This window comes from Equus asinus, chromosome 21 (genome assembly GCF_041296235.1).
Source record: "Equus asinus isolate D_3611 breed Donkey chromosome 21, EquAss-T2T_v2, whole genome shotgun sequence".
Classification (NCBI taxonomy): domain Eukaryota; kingdom Metazoa; phylum Chordata; class Mammalia; order Perissodactyla; family Equidae; genus Equus; species Equus asinus.
The window spans coordinates 26,035,448-26,048,512 of record NC_091810.1 but is presented as its reverse complement, the minus strand read 5'-3'; the positions used below and the strand labels follow the sequence as shown (position 1 = coordinate 26,048,512).

The following is a 13,065-nucleotide window of genomic DNA, read 5'->3' as shown; positions in this document are numbered from 1 at the left end:
ACACTTCATGATAACAACTAGAATTGTGGCTGACAATCAGGACAGGTGAGAATTTTAGGAATGTTATATAATTTTTAAAACATTTATATCAATAACATTTACCTGCATAATACCCCTCAGAAGGTTTATCATCAGTTATTTGACAATATTTCCCATGTAATGTAACACACCAAATAAACCTAATTTGTTTAGTGTCTTTTTGTTTATATAAAGAGAGAGAATGAATTTCTTTTAGTAGACCAGGCATCCTCTGAAAATCCTCAAAGAAAATTTTTTCCTTCAGGTCAAAAGCAAGACTTCATTTAGGATTTGAATTTTGAGAGAAGCTTGTCAAAAATATCAAAAGAGTTTAAAACAGTTGGTCAAATAGGAAACAACGCTCACTGTGAAACAACAATCAGTTATCCATTCAATCAAAGTGACAACAGAAACAGTTAAGGGCAAACCAAGAGTTAAAACAGTCAAAAAATCTTAATGGAGAGACTTCTGTCTTTTTGAACATAGGAAATTATTTTAACAAAACAGATTTCTTGTCCTTTTAGGTAGACTTACTCAAAAATAAAGAAAAACCTCTTCATCAAGGGTAGACTAAAAGTCCAGGAAAATTATCCTTTTAAGAGAGAGAGAATCAAATTTTAATTTTTGTGCCAGCTTATTTTTGACACTAAAACTCATCTACTAAATTATGTTTACTTCAATCTTAACCAACTTGACCATGCATAAAACTCTTTAGAGAGTTCCTCTTCCACAGACCTTCCTTAACTTCTTTTTACATTAAGAATTTGCCCCAGGCTTTCTTTCTTACCTTCTAGTACTTAGGACAAATTTATCTTTCTTAAAAAAACAAACAAATATATTCCCATTCTTTATACCTTCTTTACTAAAACATACATTTTACTTTCCTTGAATGCAAAAGTGCATTCCTTATTAATTTTTAGTAGCTTTAATTACCTTATGAATTAGAATTTTTAACCCTTACAGAACTTAGTTAAAACTAAAAAGCATGCAATTATGGACAGTCTTTTACATTAGCATTCTGTGGCTCGGCAAGTTTATAAAGGCTTTTCATAATTTCTAGAAACATGCTACTTCATATTACAATTTCTAATAAAATACAAGACATGTTTATTAATAGATCCCAACATATTTTAATTTCTTTTTAATAAGTAGGTAAACCTAGGCATGTCTAGCAATAATGTTTCAGTATTTTATCTTATTTGAAAAATGACCCAGATATTCAGTGAGTTTTTATCATTCAATTTTAGCTAGCAAAACTTCAAAGTTTCAAGTTACCAGAGAGATTTTGGAAGTTATCTTAAATATACATGCCATAACACACAATTATTTTAAAAAGTCCACCCAATTCTTTTATATTTTTCACATCTATTTAGTTTACTCACTCACAATAATTATTTAGATTGCCTACAAAACTTCATGAGACATTTGGCAAAGTTAGCCGGCATTTTAAGTTATTATTTTTGTTAACTAGTTCTGTAATAGAAATAACATTAGCTTATTTGACCAATAAATTTAGAATAAAGGCTGCATGTCTGCATCATATCCATTGTTGATAACTGTGAGGTCATGTCCATTTTAATCAAACCAACAAACTTAAAAAAGCTTTCAGTCACCAAAGATTAATTTTATCATGTTAACTTGAATGACATTTGAGTTAGTTTCTATTAAATTCATAATTTATGTAAGTGCTTACTTTTAGCCAATTGAATAGAGCTCTGTAGAAATTATACCACCTGGAGGTAAAATATCACACATATATAACATACATGTAGACACACATACACAGAGTCTCCACACCTATTGATTTAAAATTACTGCAATGAATCAGGTACAATAATACACTAGTTAGGGATCCAAATTTTGTTTTAAGCCTTTCTACTACTGTTTGTGGAGAAGACACTCAAAATGCTAGATTTTGATGAGAGCGCTCTTATGGCCATTTTTTTCTTTCCCTTTTCCCTTATTTTTTCTTCAGTCCTAGGAATTAATTATGGGATAGATATTCCCTGGAGGGTTGGCAAGCTCTTTGAGATAGGGAAATGGGTGGAACCAGAACTTCCTCTAGAGCTGCACTTCAAATTTTGCAAGGAATTTTTTAAGGACAATTGTTCTTGATTTCTCAGAAATTGGTTTGTAACTTAAATGACATTATGGATTGATCTACCTGTCCAGCTACATTACAAGGGCACAGAGAAACTACTCAATTTTCTCCAAGATAGAGTTTCTGGGTCATAACCCATCCAACTGAAAGTGTTTCCAATTAGTTAAAATGCACCTGAGGGGTGAGTCTCTGGGGATGTTTGAGGTGTTTCACATGGCAGTAAACCCAGTGTCAATTATCAGTGGGCCAGAGAAGGGTGCAGAGCCCAAGTGCAGGTGTCAATGTAGTTATAAGATTTAGTCAAGTCCCCTTCATCCCAGGCACTTAGTCCCTGAGCCAGCACAAGGCAAACCAGGGAGGCAAGAGGCAAAGGCCTGGAGCAGGTCAGGAGCTGGAGTTTCCAATGCCAGAGTCAAGAGCTAAGTCTCTGGCAAAAAACTTTTCAAGTTTTTGGTTTTACTGAAGGTCCAGGTTCTGCTCAGGTCCAACCTGAACTTAACCCTGACTTGGTGACAACGAAGGAGGTGACAAATGAGACAAACAAAGAAGGGAAAGAGAGGATCAGTCTTCACCCTCCCAGCCTCTTCCCAAGGGTTATCAAGATAAGGGTCACATAAGCAACAGTTCTCATGCTGGGGCACACAACCCTGGTGGGACAGTTTACAGAATAAATTACAGGTCTCCTGTCCCCATAACTCACTCAGTAGGCACCTAAAATACTCAGCAGATTCTTGACAGTCCCGGTAATGTTCAAGTCTGGCTCTATCTTCTGTATTTACATTCCAGTTGGGGTCAGTAGTTGGCATTGCTATGACTGCCTCAGTCCTCACAGGGTTGCCTGGGGTTTTTCTGTGTAGCTGATTTGCTTCCTTCCCAGCTTTTTCTAAAACCATCCAGTGTTCCTCAGAAGTGAAGAGTGTGTTCAATAGCTTTTGTACATCTTCCCAAGTTGGGTTAAGGGTAGCAAAAATTGATGAAAAAAGGTTTTCCATTCTTTTTGTGTCATCTGTATAGACAGGCATGCTATACTTCCAGTTAATAAGTCTAAATTTGAAAGGGGAGAATGGAGCCAAATGAGCCTCATTGGCTACCCAGTCACAGCATCTCTACCTCTGACAGGGACTTGCCTTAATGGATATTGCCCCACCTGGGTTTGGGCGCTCTCTGGCCAAATTGGGTACCCCGCCAGTAGGAGACGGGGAGACCATTCCTGTATCTTGACCTTTGGGGACCAAGGGAGACTGAGCCTGGGGTTGTGGCTCAGGCAGTGGTGGAGGAGTGGAAGGATCACCATATGGAGGTGGAGGGGGAGCAGCTGGAGTATTCCACTGAATTACCAGTAAATTGTCCTCCTTTTCTTTAGAATCACTAGAATCAAGCAAACAGGTTTTGTTATCTTTCCCTCTTTTTGAACCAAAATTTTACATTTCCACTGTATAGACTCATTCTGGTATAACAACATAAAAGACTGAACATAAGGTATTTCGTCCCATTTCTCTTCCCATTTAGAAAATACTTCTAATTGCAAGATTTTACTATAATTTAAGGATCCATTTTCAGGCCATTTTTCTCTGGAGTCTAAAGAATATTGTGGCCATGCAGAGTTACAGAAAAATATCATCTTTTTCTTTCTCATGGACTCATAACTGAAAGTTGCCCAGTTTTGAAGAATGCAGCCTAGGGGGCTGCAGGTAGGAATCGAATTAGCGTTACCCATTGTTTCACGATTTAGACATGGCCAGTCAAACTATACTTATGCTGCCATTAGAACCAGATCTCAAAACCAAACCAAGCCAAGGGAACTTCTTTGAGCGTATCCCCTAATTCTTCCCTAATATCAAGCATCCCCAAAACCAAGACCCTCACAATGAAGGCCAGACCAAGGCTTCCTTTTTTAGAAGTTGCAGAAGGCATCCCCTACCAAACCAACGCTTCCTTCTCAAACGTCAGACCAAAAGGAAGAAGAAATAAGAATCCAGTCACTTGTACGAAAGTTACTCACCAAAAAAGACGTCTTCTAAACCCAGAAACTGTCTCTCTACTGCAAAGTGAAAATATGTGCTAAGGAATTGGCAGCACCAAACCAGGAAAAATCCTGAAACAGTCCAGGGAAAATGCTCCGGGCAGCTGCTGGACTCATCCACAGGTTCTCCACACTGGCAAGGGCCTGACAAATCTCATGCAAAAAGGTCCCTCTGGACATACCTCCTGGCTGACTTGCCAAATCGTTATCAAACCAAGGTTCATTTTTGACTGTCGCACCGAAAGCCAAACACCGAGATGGCAAGATCGCAGCAGAGAGAGGGTTTAATCACAAGGCAGCCAAGTTAGGAAGCAAAAGAGTGAGTCTCAAATCCACTTCCTTGAAAATAAGGATTCAGGGATATTTATGAGGTAGGAGGCAAGGTGGTCTGAAATGTGGAGATAGATGGAGATGAGGGGAGGTGAGGCAATTGATGACCTGTGCAAGTATAGTCAGACTTCATGGCTCTTCATAGGATGCATGTTCACAAAATGGTGATGTTAGCATGATCTGAGGGTGGAATTTTTAACCTCTTGACATCAAAAGGTCACTTATCAGACATCTGCATGGGCCCAGTTGATGGGTTGGTGGTCTCTTTTAAGGCTATATCTGAACTCAGTGGGAAAGAATTCTATGATAGAATAATAATGTCTGCCAAGCCAATGGAATAGAAAGAAGCCCACACCTTTGCCATAAAGTGAGTCTCAAGATGTGTTACATCTCCTTATTTTACAGGTAAACAAATTGGGCTTCAGAGTTAAAGCCTTTTATTGTATGTCATACAATCAGTGGCAAATTGTGATGCAAACTCAGATTCTCAGACTCTTGACTATATCTCATTGTCGCTTTTCACACTGTGCTGACTCTAGGTCTCTTGCATTGAGACTGCCTTGCTTTTTCTGTCATAGGTATATAATCCTGGAGAATTCTAGACAGCCTCTAGGGAATATAGATGGGTGACTTGTTTGACAGGTTATGAACTAAATCACAATGTGACCAAATTCAGAGTGGCTGTTTATAAAATGGATGTGTTCCAGAGGAGAGTTTAAGCAGAGTTTAGAAATTCAGGAAATTCCTGATCACATCTCCAGTCGAGAAAAAAGCCAAGCTATACAGAAAGCAGAACGGTATTGGGAATATTCCTCAGAGAGCACTGCTTGGGGAAGGGATGTCATGAACTATCTTTAAAATATGCTCTAGACCAACCCTAAGATATCTCCAACCGTTAGTCACCAGTTCTCTTTGGTGCTGGATTCTCTACTTAGGGAATCCCTTCTCTCGCCCTACCACTTAGTCTCTGGGGTCCGTATGCTCAACACAAGTCTTACCTGGGTAGTAGGTACATGTTACATGAGTCCAAAAGTCATTACCCACCACGTTTCTTACCTTTCTTTTATTAATTTTTAAAATATATATTACTTCCACTTTCCTATTTTCAACCATCTCAGAGCATGGTTATTGACACATTTTCAAGGTGAGGAAAGGAAGTGATTTTGAAAAAAATTCTTCAATCTATCACCTCCTTTTGATCCTTTTAGATTGGGCCTTCGTTACCTCTTGTTAGAAGTCTCCTAATTTTCTAATGGATAAACTCATCTAAAAGATACCTGTAGGATAATATCCAAAATCCTGGCATGGCCAGAAGACCTTCCCTGATTCTTTCCCCTATGTTAATATCAATTTCCACTTTACCTGACTGTGTGTTCTTTACCAAGGTACCATGCTTTTTTATTTCTATACATGTTTTACTTGCTAGTGCCCCCTCCAAGAATATCTTTCTTACCTTGTCTTTCTGGCAAACCACTACTAATTTTTCAAAATGTAAAATAACTACCTTTCGCCTAGGAAGCTTTTCTTTGTCCAGTATTCTGGTTGTAGGAAACTGGTGCCTACATGGATCACACTACACACCATTTGCAGCATTGGAGGCAAATATTCCTTGTTTGTTGCATATGTGAATGGACACTGTGCTCATTGAGCTGCATCTCTAATCTACAGAATTCAGAACTATTATCAGAGGATGTTCCACTCTTCTGGGGGTAAAAAGATTATCCTAAGTCCAAAACTATTCATATTTTGTCACAGATCCACATATGATGTTGGGTCTCTTTACATACCACTAAGAACAACAACAACAATGAAAAAAGTATGTATATATATGTATTATATGTATAAATATACGTACACACATATACACATATGCATACATACAACCAACACATACCCATTATGAGAAAGCTTGAAAACTTCCTTCAAATAAGAAAATAAGACACTTCTTTTTTGTCTCTACTCTATCTTAGGTACCTTGGAACCATTCTACCTTCAATGTGTCATTATTACTTCCTCCACTTAGGTCACCCATAAAGCAATTAAAATGCAAGTATTTGCACAACTCACAAATTGTGATGTCCAATAGGCCAAGTGCATAAAAATCTAAGGTCAAGATCACAAGAATTACTCAGTAAACATAATCAGCACCTTCCCTCTATTTTACAGCTTGGGTTTTATATGTACATTAATTTGCCTGAAGTTGCTGTATTGGCTTAATGGAATACCATTGCCATCTGCTGGTCATATTAAGCAATTACTGTTCTGCCCTTAACCAATTCATTCAGAGATTAAAACAATCTGGTTTCACTGTGCTATTGTTGTAACTAACTTTTACATACTTAAATCGAGTGGCCAATATGACTCAACTTGCCATTTAATGACTCACCATGCATAATTAAACTAGCCTAAGGTAACTAATACTGACTGTATGGAAATAATATGTCTTGGTTGTCAAGAAATATAGACTTTGATATCAGAAATAAACTTTCAAAGCTCAGCTCTACAATTTTTAGCTATGTGATCTTCAATAGATCACATAACCTGTCAAGGCTCACATTGCTCAAAAAGGTAAAAATGGAATTATAGCAGTGCCTTTTTCATAAGATAAGTATAACCATTAAATGAAATAAGAAATTTGAAACTCTAATACAGTACCTAGCATTTGGTAAGCAATCAACGCATGTTCTTGAATATTATTTCTCTACTATTACTCTTCTTCTGGTTGACATATCTGTAAAGTCAGTTTCCTTTCTGGACCTCCATTTTCTCATGAACGCTATAGTTCAATTTAGAAATATGTGATTTTCCAATGCAGTTTCAGCTGCTATATAAAGTACAACAAACTTATGGTTAGTGGTCTATTTGTTCAACCTTAGTTATATGTGAGGTGACCAACCCTGCAAACCCCAGATTTAAATTTTCATTCAGTCTTCTCACTGAACTCATTTTAAAAAGTCAAAGTATAATTAACATTTAATAAAATACAATGATCTTGAGTATTTAGTTCAATGAGTTTTTATAATTACATTCACCATGAAACCACCACTCAAAACAAGATATAAAACATTTCCATTGCCCCAGGCAGTTTCTCATGTCTTTTTTCAATTAAAAAAACAACAGAATGCCCAAAAACATGTGTTATTCATATGCAGGCTCTATGCTAATCTTCTGTGTATCAGGCCAATTTTACTTCATTCTCCCAAAGTAGGCACTACCCATTGCATTTCTGATTACCTCCCTTTTCCCCTCACATCAAGAAGAAATTATAGGAAAGGAAAAGAATAATTAATCGAGAAATACCGTTGAGCCAATTTAAGATCGGCAAACTCTTGGTGAACATGGCCTCCCAGACTACTTAAAGGTAGAAATTTCCTTTTTATAAGGTGCCTTTATAATATTATTGATATTTTAGAGGGAGAAGACAGGAAATCTCTTAGAGAAATGATGGTGCCCAAACAGAGCATCATAGAGTTGTGGTCATCATATCTCTGAGCCTGAGTCTTGGCTCAGTGGACTTAGAGATTGGGTTTTCCTAGCACAGAGTTGATCAGGTCTTTAAGGATAAATCCTTGGTAAGCAAATTTATAATACTTTTACATATAAATCATAAAAACAATATATTAGTTTATATTAATTAATACATTAATAATTTAATATAATGGATTGCTTTTCTTTTCATTTTTCAGAATAGTTACATCGATTATCCAGGATACTCCTTTTCAGTCTTTCTCAATCTTTATTTCATTATCTCCTTCCTCCCACCACAGAGGAGACCTTTTAGTCTCCCATCCATGAAATTTTAATAGCATACATATAGTATATCTATTTTTATAATATATCTCTATCTGTGCTTTATACATAAAAAGTAACATTTTTTCACCACCCTCTCCACCCCCTGGAACCAGTTTTCCCCTTCTTGGGGGGGTATTGACCCACTGAGAATGTATACCCTATTTCTTTTTTCCCTGCTACCTAGCAGTATGGATTATTGTATTAATCACGCCTTCCTATTTTCTGTACTTTGGATACTTGGACATCCGGAGTCTTGCTGATGACAGAGAGACTGCTCCTCCCAGGGCTAGCCAATTTCCAGAAATAGTAAAGGACTCACCTTTGACCAGTCTTTCATTTGAAAACTAACCAGTTCAGAGCCCGTACCCCTAACTACCTCCTTAATCAGACTCTTATACTCCAAGCCACCATTCCCTTGCCCTAATCACCCCAAGGCCAGGTACTAGACAACTAGGGGCAGCCCCTACATCCTAAAATTATTCAAACTACTCCATCCTAAACCTTCTTATCCTGTCTTGCCTGTTCCTTCCTTTGGAAACCACCATAAAAGGTCTTGCTTCCATTTTCCTCCACTCCCTCTGCCTCAGACTGATCCCGGTGCCTTCCCTATGTGGCTCTGCTTGATGTGGCATGTCCCCTTCTCTTAGGAACCATAAGTAACAAACTATCTTTTCAATGGCAGCCATCTCCTAAATCTGTTGTCCTCACTAGACATGAATAATAATAAAACCTATATTTTAAGACAATTATATATCAGGAAGTTGGTTGGCCAGAATGGAATATGGGTAGTCTTGAGAGATATTTGTTAAAATTGTAGTGAAGCCTTGTAAATTCTCACTGTACCTTACAAAGCATCATCCATAGTGATCTCTATGCTAGTGGGGAGGACAGCAAAGTGATTAATGTACAGCCTTAGCAGTCGGACTACTGGGTTCAAACCCTGACTTTGTTACTTCTTGGCTATGTGATTTTCCACAAGTCACTTGTGCCTTATTTCCTTATCTGTGAAACGTGATAATAATTGTGCCAACTTCATGGATTTGCTATGAGTATTAAACAATATGTATAATTCACTGCAAAGTTCGGGGGTCCCCACGACCACCCTCATTTCTGATACTAACTGTAAGTTCAGAAGGTCCCCAAGATCACCCTCAGGCTTGGTAATTAGCTAGGCAGACTCATAAAACTCAGCAAAGACATTATACTCACTATTACAGTTTATTACAATGAAACAAGACAGGCTGAAATCAAGAGAAGGTGCACATAGGGCAGAGTCCAGGAAACTCCCTAGAGCAGAGTTTCCAGTGGTCCTCTCTTAATGGAGTTGTGAAGACAGTGCTTACTTCTCTCAGGAAGCATGTATGGCAATACGTGGGGAAGCTCACTTGAGGCTTAATGTCCAGAATTCTTATTGATGCTCCATCATGTAGATTTGGTTGACTGCCCATGTGGCTTACCTTAATCTCAAGCCCTTCCAGAGGTCCAGCTGATATCACAGGGTCCAAGCCTGTCTGCACCCCCACCATTGTTAGTATAGACTATCCAGTGTGCCCAAAGCCCCCCATAAATCATATATCATATTGTTAGCAAAGACTACCTGGCATGGCCCAAGGCCCCAGGTAAACAGACACTCCTATCAGACAGGATATTCTGAGGGTTTAGAGATAAACTCCTAGGGCAAAGGGTCAAACATTTCTGTGGGCAAGATTAATCCTTTACTGAGTAAGCATTTAGATAGTGGCCACTCTGGTTAAATACACGGTAAGCATTAGCATTATTATTGTTTTAGTGGTCATGCTAGAATTTCTCTTGCCTGAAAAGTACTATAAAAACACTGCCAAAATCTTATTCTTTTTACTATTCTGGGTCTATGCAGACACCTCTAATGGTTAATGGTCTTTTTAGTCATTCATGGTAACATGTGCTTGATTAAAACTCATAGGCTTCGGTTAGACCTACCCTAGCTCTGCCTCTTAGTTTACCCCTTGAATGACCCTAGGTGTTCCCAGACCCTTTCAGGCGCGTTTATAGACAACCCCTGGAGCTATTTCGACAGATGTGTGATCTCATTCACTATATATTGCATCTGACTCTTCTCACCTTTAGTGTAATCTTATATCCATGTTGTTGGGGGACACACTACTGTAACTTTCTATATTCTACACAAAAATCTATACTCGTTATTTCAGCAGCCAAAGATTTTTTCATGAGGCAGTATTAAAGACTTGCACAAAACTCGGTAGCAAGTAATTCCTTTTGCCCAGTCTGAAAAGGTGCTCTCTTATGTTATGAAGTGACACAATGAAAGGTTAGGTTCTTATCGCCCCATCTCATTATTGTTGATGCAAAACTCCAAATTAATTTGCTTGTGGTTATGGAAACATTTCCTTTAACCTTGGCGACTCAGTCAGAAAGACTTTGTTTTAGAGATGGGTATTGCTTAACGGCACTTGGCATTTGCTCAGGCTGAACAATCATCCAGAGAGCATGTATCTTCGTTCTGTCTTGGGTAGCGATTGCTGCAGAATTATTACATAGAATAGGTTGTGGAAATCCTTTAGTGTGGTGGCTGGTGCAGAGGCAGTGTGCTTTGATTAGCAGGAGGGACTCTGTAGTTAGGTACCTGGGTTTACCCTGGAACCAGCTACTCATGACCTCGAACAAATAGCTTAACTGCTCTGCTCAAAAGGGGATGGTAGTAATATCACCTTCTTTTTAGATTCAGGAGAAGGAAGGGTTTTTTTTGTTTATTGGTTTTGCTTTCTGCTTTATGCTCTGCCTCTAAAAATAACTGGCACAGAGAAAGCACTCAATAAATATTTGTTGCTGAATGACCAAAGGGTTGTGATGAGAGTAAACTAACATCACACACACAAAGCCCTCAGACTAGGACCTGGAAGATAGTGAGCTCTGAGTAGGCATTCATTTAAAAAAGCATACAGTTAAAACAAAAACAGATTAAACCCTTTATAATCAATAAAGAATTTGGTGATGGGTTTATAGGAAGTTCATTAATTATAATATTAGACTCTTATTTTTGTTGTCCATTTACTTATTTATTCACCAAATATGTATTAAGCAATTATCATATGCACTATTACAGGTTCTGGGCATATGGAGGTAAACAAAAATGGCCAAAAATAAAGGACATTCATGACATTTTCTTCCAAGCCCAGGGCAATTCCCATAAGTCTATCAATGACCAAGAGCTGAGGGAAAAGAAACTCGTAGGACAGTGATGAAAACAGGATATTCAGATCATTAACTTTATTATTAATCTTTTGCCATTTTCATATCTGTCAGTTTCTCTAAAACTCTTGAGATACAAAAGCATTTTCTTGGAGACAAGAGATTATTCAGAGATTCCCCTCTTCATTGCTCATGTCTGCCTTAGAGAATTTCTCAACCAGTTGTTTCAGGTTATAGACATAATTGGCTATTAGTCATTTTAGTGCCATTGTTCATTGACGTACATCTCAGCATCATCTCTCAGCCGTCTCAAAAGCAAGGTCCTGCTTTCTGATTAATCTTTGGCTGGTCATTGAGGATATTGAAGCAGCTCCTGTTAATTAGACCCTTTTATCTCTAACCTCATCCATTTTCTGGATGTAATAGTAATAGATGTGCCAGCAATTCCAAGCCCGACCCTGAAACCTTGCTAATCAGCTTCTGTGACCAGCTCGAGGTACTGCTGTTTGAATTGTGAGAGCCAGATTGTTGTGAGAGGTTATATGTAAGTGAGCATTTTTGTTTCCAAGTCAACTACACACATTTAATGAAACCTAACGAGCTCATAAAGTTAAAAAATAAAAAGTACTATCTATAGCACTTAGTGATATAAGCCAAGCACACACGCACATGACATGAAAAAATAGAGAAATATGAACTTATACGGAGAGGAAGTCCACATAGTGACAAAGAGCATGGGCTCTTCATGTCACAAGCTGTATGAACATGGTCAAGTCACAGCCCTCTGAATGTCAGCCTTCTTATTTGTCAAATGGAAGCAATATTAACACCTACAGGGTTGTTGTAAGGATTAAAATGCATTAAATAATACTTTATAAGATATCTCATACAGTGTCTGCTTTATAATATGTGCTAATTATATGCTAGTTATTATTATTCTAGGAAACTACCTCATTCTCTCAACTCATGCAAAGAAACAATTACCATTTTCTAATGATTCATATTGAAAAGCAATTACTTCACTTTTATAAGGATTGCAGAAAATCAGAGTAAAAGGCAAAGACAGACAAGTTTTGCTGTTTTCATTGGGCTTCTTGAGATGTGTAGTCTACTTGTACTAGAGTTTAGGTCAGAATTCCAAGAGCCCCTGGAAAGCCGAAATAGAAGTGCTCTTCTATGAAGTACTTGGGGGTGGTTTTGCCCAGCATTTTCAAAGAACTGTTCGTTAAAAAAAAAAAAACACAACTCAAAAACAAAAAAACTTATTCTAAATGATGCTACCAAAAAAAAAAATCTGCCTCCTAATAAGTTTGGAAAACATTGAATATTAGATTGCTCCTGGAAGAATCGCAATTCTTATTTTAAAGGGTCTGAGAAATTTGAAACAGCTCTAATGAAAGCAATAAAGGAATAGCTTTAAAGTATTTTATTTGGTTTTTCCCAAATACCCAACACAACATGTGTTAGCACACACGGCATATTTAAAAAAATGTTAAGTGTTATGGGTTGAATAGTGTCCTCCACAAAATTCATGTACACCCGAAACTAAGAAAGGGATCTTCTTTGGAAATAAGGTCTTTGTAAATGTAATTAGTTAAGAATATTGAGACAA

General features: G+C 37.6%; 1 protein-coding gene and 1 non-coding gene across 2 annotated transcripts in view; one reads left to right on the top strand and one right to left on the bottom strand.

Annotated features, from left to right (window-relative positions):
* Positions 1-13,065, top strand: part of CNTN6 (contactin 6) — a 295,600-nt gene that overhangs the window by 95,574 nt on the left and 186,961 nt on the right. The gene's annotated exons all lie outside the window — the stretch shown is intronic.
* On the bottom strand, positions 7,580-7,681 carry LOC123279744 (U6 spliceosomal RNA). The gene has a single exon (XR_006518006.1). It is a non-coding gene; the product is annotated as a U6 spliceosomal RNA (small nuclear RNA).